The sequence below is a fragment of the Metopolophium dirhodum genome, chromosome 1, assembly GCF_019925205.1.
Source record: "Metopolophium dirhodum isolate CAU chromosome 1, ASM1992520v1, whole genome shotgun sequence".
In the NCBI taxonomy this organism is placed as follows: Eukaryota; Metazoa; Arthropoda; class Insecta; order Hemiptera; family Aphididae; genus Metopolophium; species Metopolophium dirhodum.
In genome coordinates this window covers 94,359,284-94,368,909 of record NC_083560.1, presented here as the reverse complement: position 1 = coordinate 94,368,909, position 9,626 = coordinate 94,359,284, and positions in this window count along the sequence as shown.

Genomic DNA, 9,626 nt, shown 5'->3' with positions numbered 1-9,626 from the left:
CGCGCACGCACGCACGCACGCACAAGCGACACGATCGCAGGCGACGCAAACACGGGCGCTCGCGCACGCGCACTCTTTTGAACAAGGACGCCGATACACCGCAACGACGTCTTAGGACGGTGGTGCCCGCGGCGGCGGCGGTGTCCGTGGTAACCGGGTGTCGGCGGCGGCAGCTATTCCTGCTTACGGTAGCACTATTATTATTTTAGGTATATTTTATTATTATTTTTGTTATGATAAAATGATCGTGGAGCCTTGTGACCGGCCGCTAGATGTCGGGACCTACTGTGTGGATCCGTGGTTCGTTTTTTGCATCTGTTTTAGGTATTTGTGTCGATCGATAGGTATATAGGTATATCCACCTATATTCTATAAAATTCTGTTAACCTGGGTTAAGGCAGGCGTAATAAGCTGTATATGTTATGGTTGTATAAATATATAATTATTAAGCCCAAAGTAGGCAAACGTGTGTGGCCCAATGGTAGTGGTTATATTTTTTGAAGATCGCACTATAAATATTTTTTAATTGATAATAATTTTCATTAATTATTAATACACTAAAATATAACGCCAATTATTATTGTCGCGAACTAGGAGGATAATGCAATGAGTCGTTAGCACCGGCGGTAAATTAGCACCCTGCAGAAACATAATTAGCTAAGTGCCTAAATGTATATGTATTTTTAGTCGTTTAGAAGATGTTCATTTTTTGTGCGTTTTCGTGATAATTGTAATCATCCTTTTCAACTTTCATAATTAATAATATGAGCATTTTCCAATTAGTTCTGTACGTGAAAGGTCGATTATTTTAGCTGCTTAAAATTCTATTTTAATTTATTTTGTAAAGGTACCTAGGTACTAACAACTAGGTATTGTTGCATGTTAGGGTTTTCTTCATTATAAAAAAAAAAGTAATTAAAATTTGTTTAAGAAGTGTGTATTAATTTGCAATAGGTAGTTGGTGCCTATTGCAAAAAGAAATAGATAATTACAAAATCAAAAAAAACAAGAGATTTGCACTTTAGGTATTTCTAACTGGCCGTTATAGAATATTAGACTTGGTCGTCTGGGTGCACGGTCACAAAATCCTATTATAATAATACCTTTTATTAAATTGCATGAGTACCGAAATCATTATACGACACGAACCTCATCTATAATTATAATAATATAAGTATACGTTCACACATGAGTAGTTGCAAATCGCAACGCGAACTGGTCGATAATGTCCGAGTGCTCCAAGTCCAAACTATATTATAATATAGTCGGGACTATACAATTGGAAAGATTAAGAAAGCATACATCATTCGGCCTATCCTATATTATGCGAACAAGTGAATTTTGTACGATTTTACTGCAGGTGTATTATAATAGGCATACGATTTTATTTGGGTAATTATTTAGCATTTGATAACGTAACTGTCGTAACAACTGGGCGGGACCTTTATACAACACGCAAGGTGTCTATAATGATTATGATAATGAATTGATGACGATCACCATTAATATTATTACTATAGGAAATTCGGAACGTCTTGGTGCAGAATATTTATTTAATACTGTTATTGCGTTTTGCGTTTTACACTTTTACTAATCACTCAAAATATTGTGAACCCAAGCGTTTGAAAACGTATGACCTCAGACTTTCAGAGTTCGATAGTCGAGACTCTTAAGTCTTAATGCAACAACGCATCACGATGTATATATTTTTTGATCAATTCTCGTATTATATTCTTCGTATGATTAAGAGGTAGGTCGTAGGTACAGTTGAGGTATAGTTACAAGTTTATAACTTATAATTATTTCTACGCTTATCATCACAAAATAATTGTTGGTATTAAATATTATTACGTCCATTATTATTTTTTTCCTTTTTAATAATTTAGACTTTGGTAATACAAACAGTAGTTTACAATGTCAATTGTCAACAATATCTAAATATCTAATGTCAATATTGTCTTATAATTTTTACAATGAATTTGTTTTCTGCGTACTACGTACTATAGAAAATATGAATCTAGTCGAATGCAAAAGACCACGGAGTTCTGAATAATTTATAAAAAAAATAATATGTTAGTATTTTAATTTAAATATTTATAAAGAGACCCGCCACAGCAGAAAAAAAGTCGACCGTAGAACATGCTTTTGTATTTCTAATAGTAACACTATACAGTGTTCAAAATAGGCCTCGTTGGTCGTATAGAAACATGATTTTGGTACTAAAATAAACATGGAAAGTTGTACTGAAAATTCTTGCAACAGATTTTTGAAATTTATTTTCAAACTGATCATAATCAGCATTTTTTAAATTATAAAAATAGGCATAACCAACTAATCTATGTTCAAATAATTGAGGACGCCACACCTACGCGGGCATTTGTTGTCTCCGTCTTACAAATTGTATGTTCACTATAATAAATTTTACTCTGTAATTTCTAAAATTAGAGTGAATTTAGAGTAAAAATATTATCTAGGGCATCTCGAACTCTCGGAGGATTGTATTGATATTATTATTTTTGAGTAAGTTATGATCATTTAAATAAAATGTACAAAAATGTACTGTTTATAAATGGTCATAACTTGTGTCTGAATAAAAATATCAATAAAAGCTTTCGAGATGCCTCAGATAATTATCTTAAACATACAATTTTGAATTTTCCCTGTTGTACGTTTATAAGACGGAGACAACAAGTGTCCGTGTGGTGGCGTCATCTTAAGTTTATTTTGGTAGGTAGGTACCAAAATCATGTTTGTATGACAAAATTATGCCACCAACCACGTATGGCCACCAATGGACTTGTGTACTATTGGCATAAGCGGAAATCGTAACAAGTTACACAGTACCTACTCTAAATTCTACAACAGTGTATCTAAGAACAAGTTACATAATACTTTAACACATGTATTTATTTAAATTCAAGATTAAAGTTATATACAATATATAATATCATATTAGTTATAATTATTTTTTATTATATTTTTAAGTAGGTACCTATACAAATTTATTTAAAAACATAAATTTTATATCACACATATGATACATAAAAAAGGTAACTACCTACTATGTATTTTGAAATAAATATATAAAAATAGATTAACAGGTGATATTAAAAAAATTGAATAGTTTACAGCATGTCAAATTGTTTATGCAAATCATATAATAGTATTGACTATTGCAATGTTTTATAATTACAATTTTCTTTAAAGAAGTCGATTTTTTCGAAATTATTGTCTGGTAAGTGATAAAGGATAATTATAGGTGCCTATATATAGGTACAATAATTATACATACTTAATAATAATAAACATTACGATTTACGGTTAGTCGATACTCCACACTGCAGACTTATAAGTTGTAAGTTACAACAATATTATATAAGATTGTACTAATAAATTAGTAATTAATAATATTAAAATATGTTCTATAATATTTGTGATTACTGATTATAATAGGTATTATAGTTTTGTCAAAAATTAATTTAAGTTTAACCTTATCCTAATAGAAAAAAATAACTTATATAAGTACCTAATATAAATATATTATAGAATATACATTATACAATATCTTTAGAAATCGTTTTTCGTATACAATGAATTATCATTGAATCCAATTACATCTATTATATTGGCCTACTCAATGATGACTACACTCGAAACCTACCATAGTACGTCTATACAGCAGAGCGAGTTACCCCGGTTTTTTTAAAATATAAAATTGTAATACTTTTACAAATTTACAATAACATGTGACCATTGTCTGTACACTGTGGTAGGTACCTAGTACCAACTATAAACTATATCATAGTGTCGAGTGTTTATAGAATCCACTGTAAGCAGCGATTATAAAGGACAATTTATAAGCCACTGCCCACTAATAAGTTAGGTATACCTCTATAAAATAATACAATTTTTGTTGTGCCATGGAAGACCAAACACTCAGAGAGGGAGAGCTATAGCTCAACCTATGGTATTTTGTCAAACTCGAAAATTGTATAAGTATTTATTTATTTATATAGATAGGCACATAGGTAGGTACTAACAATATTCGACGAGCCGTAAAACCGAGTTTCCACTTCACGGTTTCTTCTTTTGTTCCTTTTTTCCGTATATGTATGTATATGTATTATGTAGGTAACAAAATATTTGTAACACATTGCCTATTTATCTATAAGTTCAACTATATTTAAATCACAAAACGTTATGTAGAGGAAACTTAGCATTAATGACCGCAGCACCAACAATTGTTTTCTCTGTCTGTCGCGTACGTAATATAGCAACAAAAGTATTCCGTATATTTCCGCGAATTCTTTAGTTCGGTTTAGGGCAAGGTACCTATTGGCTATTATACGTTTTACAAAAGAAAGATATTTCCTGTGCACTGTTCCTGATAGTTTTTATATTTTTTATTTTTAAAAGTTATTAATGGTTAGAAATAAGATTAATATGTAAGTTAAATTAAAATAAGTACGCTTATTATCTTGATAAAAAATTAAAATATTAAAAACTATCCGGCCAATGCATAGGAAATAACCTTCTTTATAAAACGTATAAATTGGTCCCTTGCCCCAAACTGAACCAGCACAGAGTCATAATCCGGAATATACCTTTGTTGCTATATTATTACACGCAACTGCTCGAGGCAGAAGGGTCAGACAACGATATAAAATGTTGGATTTGAGACATGCCTTATATTTTAATACCTAATATCATTGATTATGTTTAGCCACATTATAATAAGTACACACAGATATTACTTGCTATACTTGCTTACTGAAATTTAAAGTACAATTCTCGTGAATTTTAATAATTTATACTAATTAAATAAATCCTATGATTTTTAATTTTAATGATAATGATGGTAGGTAGTAATAAAATTTATCGAAGAATAACGAAAACAACAATAACGATTTTGGTGAACAGTGAAAAGTGAAATTAATATTATTTCTTGTTTGATCGACGTTTGGCCATGTTTATATTAGTAATTACATTACATAGACTATATTATAACTATAGAAAAGTAAACAAGTTATATTTTTTTTTTCATTTAATACAATGAGTAATAACTAAATGTTTGACAATCCTTTGACATTTTGACTTTGATTAAAATAATATTATTCTATATTTCTATTACGTATTAATAATAATATTAAATAAGCACTATACGCACTTGAGAAAATCTGTTTAATTTGTTATGCTTTTAATTATTTTCATAAAAAATCTTCGTTTACAAAATACAAATTATATCAGCAGGCATTATAAAAATTAAATTAATTACATTTATATTATATAAATATTAGTAATTACCATGACAATGAATTATGAATTATGTATAATAATTATGATGATAATGAAATATACAAATTGTGATATCGACCATACTTTAATTAGTTTTTATCTTCAGGATTTTCTGATTTATAATTTTATTATTTGTATACACATAAATGTATAATATAATACAAATATTTAACAAGGTGAACATTTATCATGTTATAATATATAATGTGTAATGTTTACTTAATATTATATCGATTTTGTTTAATTAATTTATACGATTAGACACACTACAAACACGACTATAATATTATATTATATTATAACTGTAAGTCTGTACAAGTGACAATATTGATACGTGTACAATTATTAAGAGGACGTTACACTCTCAAATTTGTCTTCGTCTTAATAACGCATAACATGACAAATTTAACTTTTAGAAAGTAGTAAGACGGAGCAACACTTGCGAGTATATATTGTATATAACGTCCTCTTACGAGGATGTCAGTGCACTTTTTAGTTTCTCTCTCTGGCCCACGGCACAACATAGACAAAACGCATTCACATAAAATCATTGTTTTGAGTAATCTTGGAGTAAAATCATCAATTACAAAAATAATAGAGATTTTTGAGGGTATGACGTATGACACATTGATTTGTTAAAATATTGTCACAAAACAATTTAATATCCATTTAAATATACAACATTTATTTTTATTTTTAAAACCGAATATAATGTAAAATAATAATACAATACAAAACCAATATGTCAAACCCTCAAAAATATCATTCTGTATAATTTTTGTAGTAGGTTTACCTAAGATAATATTAACGGTTTTTTTTCTTGTCTGCGGCTGGATAAAATTTGTCCGTGGGCCGCCATTTGGTGACCCCTGCGCTGAGGCCTTTGACTGAATAAAACCTATTATAAATAAGTAATAACTTTTGATTTTTTGGGTGACCGAAGGAGAGATTCGACCATTCAGGCTCATTGACAGCTATGACAATAAATCAAAAAGGAACAAAATATGGATTTTCCATTGGCATAATGTAGCTACAGCATTAATGTATAATTAACATGACAACATAACACAATATAATTCACTAAAAGTATTTACTTTTAAATATATGTCATTAAAATACCCACACATTTCTCGTTTCTCTTAAAAATCATAGTTTAAAACTATATACAAAATATTGACATTTAAATATTTTATTTTGGCATACTTAGTACCTACCTATACAGGTAAGTAGCAACAATCGAGTATTAACTACTTAAAGTCTATATTTCAATTGGAAAGCCGCGAGTATGATAATATCAGACAAGTGACAACTAATCAAATACAGATTAAGTTATCTAGAACTTGGTGCTGTTTTCATTTTAATGTTTATAAACATAATTAAATTGTTTAATATGAATTGATAATAATATGCTTCTAAAAAATAAATACAACTATAATTGGTTTTTGTTTATGATAAAGATTGTATTTCTTTGTGAACCAAACATAGATTATTTACTACCTGCTGCAGGCTGTAGTATCTATCACGCTTATATAGTTATATATCTACACAATACACTAATTCTGGGTTCACGAGTATCATGAAACTGGACTCTTGGATCCATTGTTTTATGTTTAATTATCGTACTGTGCGGCTGCGTGTATAGTTAATCTTTGGTTATAGAAAATTATAGAAAATATTAGATTTTTTTCAATAAATTCATAAATATGATAAATAATAATGAACATTTATTGCATTTGCAAGGTGCTGACAAATTAAATAATAATAGTTAATAGTTTTTGTCAATATACCTTGAACATTAGACCTGTAAACTATGAAAATGATTAATATTGATATTTTTAATATTTTTAGTAGGTAATTAGTTATGTCTACTTTATAGAAATAGATTAAATAAATAAACACTTGAAACTTCAAAGGATGCCAGAATACAGTTTGCACCCTTATCGTAGCAAATGATTAGGTAGGCAAGTACCTATACATTTTTTAAATGCATCAAATTATTAAAAAATAACTATATTGCGTACTCCTTACCGAAGCGAGTGATGGAGAATAAGTTATCTGCTGCATATATTATAAGTCAACTTAATGACTTATTTTATTATTGAAAGAACATTAAATCATTATTTGGTTTAAAATTAAAAAAAATATTTTACCATCGTTGTGCCATGTACAGAATAATGTAGGTACATTATGCAGCTTACTATAATACCTATTATTAGTAGCCAGTGGGGATCGGGTATTGTAGCAAAATAAACTGTTAAAAAAGCATTTAAAATTACAAAAAAAAAAACACAAATTAAAAATAACTAGCGAAATAGCGTTGTTATATAGTAGTTAGTAGATGTCAAGTGTACTACGTAGGTACATTGTTATTGAGTAGATAACTGTAATGGATGTGTTAAATTTAAATTCAATGATAAATAATTGCATGTTGTATTTACAAAAAAACGGTTCTGAGCGCAGAGGCCGGAGACGGTGTGTCACCTCTATTTCTAAGGATAGGTATTTTATAATTTATTACTATTTCTATTTTCTATTAGTATTTTTTTTTTATTATTATTTATACAGTAGATTGAACTATTTTTTGACAAATACATTGTTTATATTATATAATTAATTATTTTTATTAACTATAATGGGCAATGGTCAATACCGTCGTATTGTGGAACAGATTCGGGGTATAAATATTTTGAAAATTTAATTGTGTATAGGAAATGATAATTTAAGTAATAGTAGAATGTTCAATAGTTTCTACGATTAATAACGAAAAATGTTCAAAGGAAAATCGTAATTATAGGAATGATTGAATATCAGAATATCAAATATGCCGTCAATATTTGAACTTCAAATGCTCAAAACATAATATTATGTGGTTTTATGTAACTTTTTTTTTTAAATTCCAGCACAAAATAATTAAGACTTATGAAGAATCTTGTATTAAATTGTCAAGCCTTATAAATGTTAATAGTATGTATTAACAACTGTATGCTCAACCCCAATGTATCCTTTCATTATACATTTTTTTTATTTCTGATTACCTATTGGATTTTTTAAATATATGTATACCGTTATACTATACCATATTTTAAATTAACTACATCCTTTTTTATATACCGTTTAAGAAACACTAGTAGCATACAACTAACAAATATATAATTACATTTTTTTTTCAAACAAGAACCACCCTTTTTATATTTCATACACCTACTAAATTGGCGAATGTTGAAAAATTAAAATAATATACAGACTAGTATATGTACTAGCTGAAGTTGACATTTACATTAGGATTTTGGGTAATGTTAAGATAGGTACGTCTTCGCACAAAATATTATATTATATAACTATAGTCTATAGACAATAATATAAAATATAAATAATATGTTCAATTATAAATTAATTTTATTAATTATAATTTATTATTCTTAAACAATATTACACTTATATTATTAATTTAAATTAAGATTATTTTACCATACAAAAATTACGATTTTAAAAAAACGGGGAAAATTATTCTACATATTGTTACATAAAAAACTGTCATGACATTTAAATACTATATAAAACTCCAACATTTCTACAACCACACATTTTTGTGGAGCACTTTGTTTTGCAATTACATCACGTATACCCTTGTACACCAATTGAGAAATTTGATGCAGAAGTTTATCTTAAGGTAATTTGTGGATCCCTTTGACATCAGTGATTGATATTAAATTTCCTTTACATACTGAAAAATGGTTTTTGGTGTACCTACAATTGATTTAAAACACTATTTTATTGGTAGCTAGTTTATAAAAATCATCATATACTACATCTAATACTACAGCTAAAATATTTTGGGGATCCATTTTACTACGATCAAAAATGTTTTAGTTATTTTGAAAATCAATCGTACATAATAAATTATACCTATAACTACATTGAATGGCAATGTCATACTAAATGTTAGCGAGGCACCATAGCATGGTGGTTATCCAGATATGAGATATAATAAGAGTAGTTAAGCAGGTAGAACATCATATTCAATAACTTAAAAAATAATTATTCAAGCTATGACTTAAAAGAATTGACGTTTTCAAAAAAATTATTTGCTTAACAATTTACAGTAAATAAGGTGGTTTTCGTTTGAACACAAAAAGTTTATGTTGCCACAGGACACTTTAAATTATACAAAAAAAAATGAAGTATTTGAAAATATGGTCTTTAAAAACACCGGGACACTTCCTAAAAACATTATTTGAATAAAATATCCATTGTTGAATTAAAAGGGGGTGTGCTTACCGATTGGTGAATCATTATCCTGTGTACACACATATTATTACATATGACACATG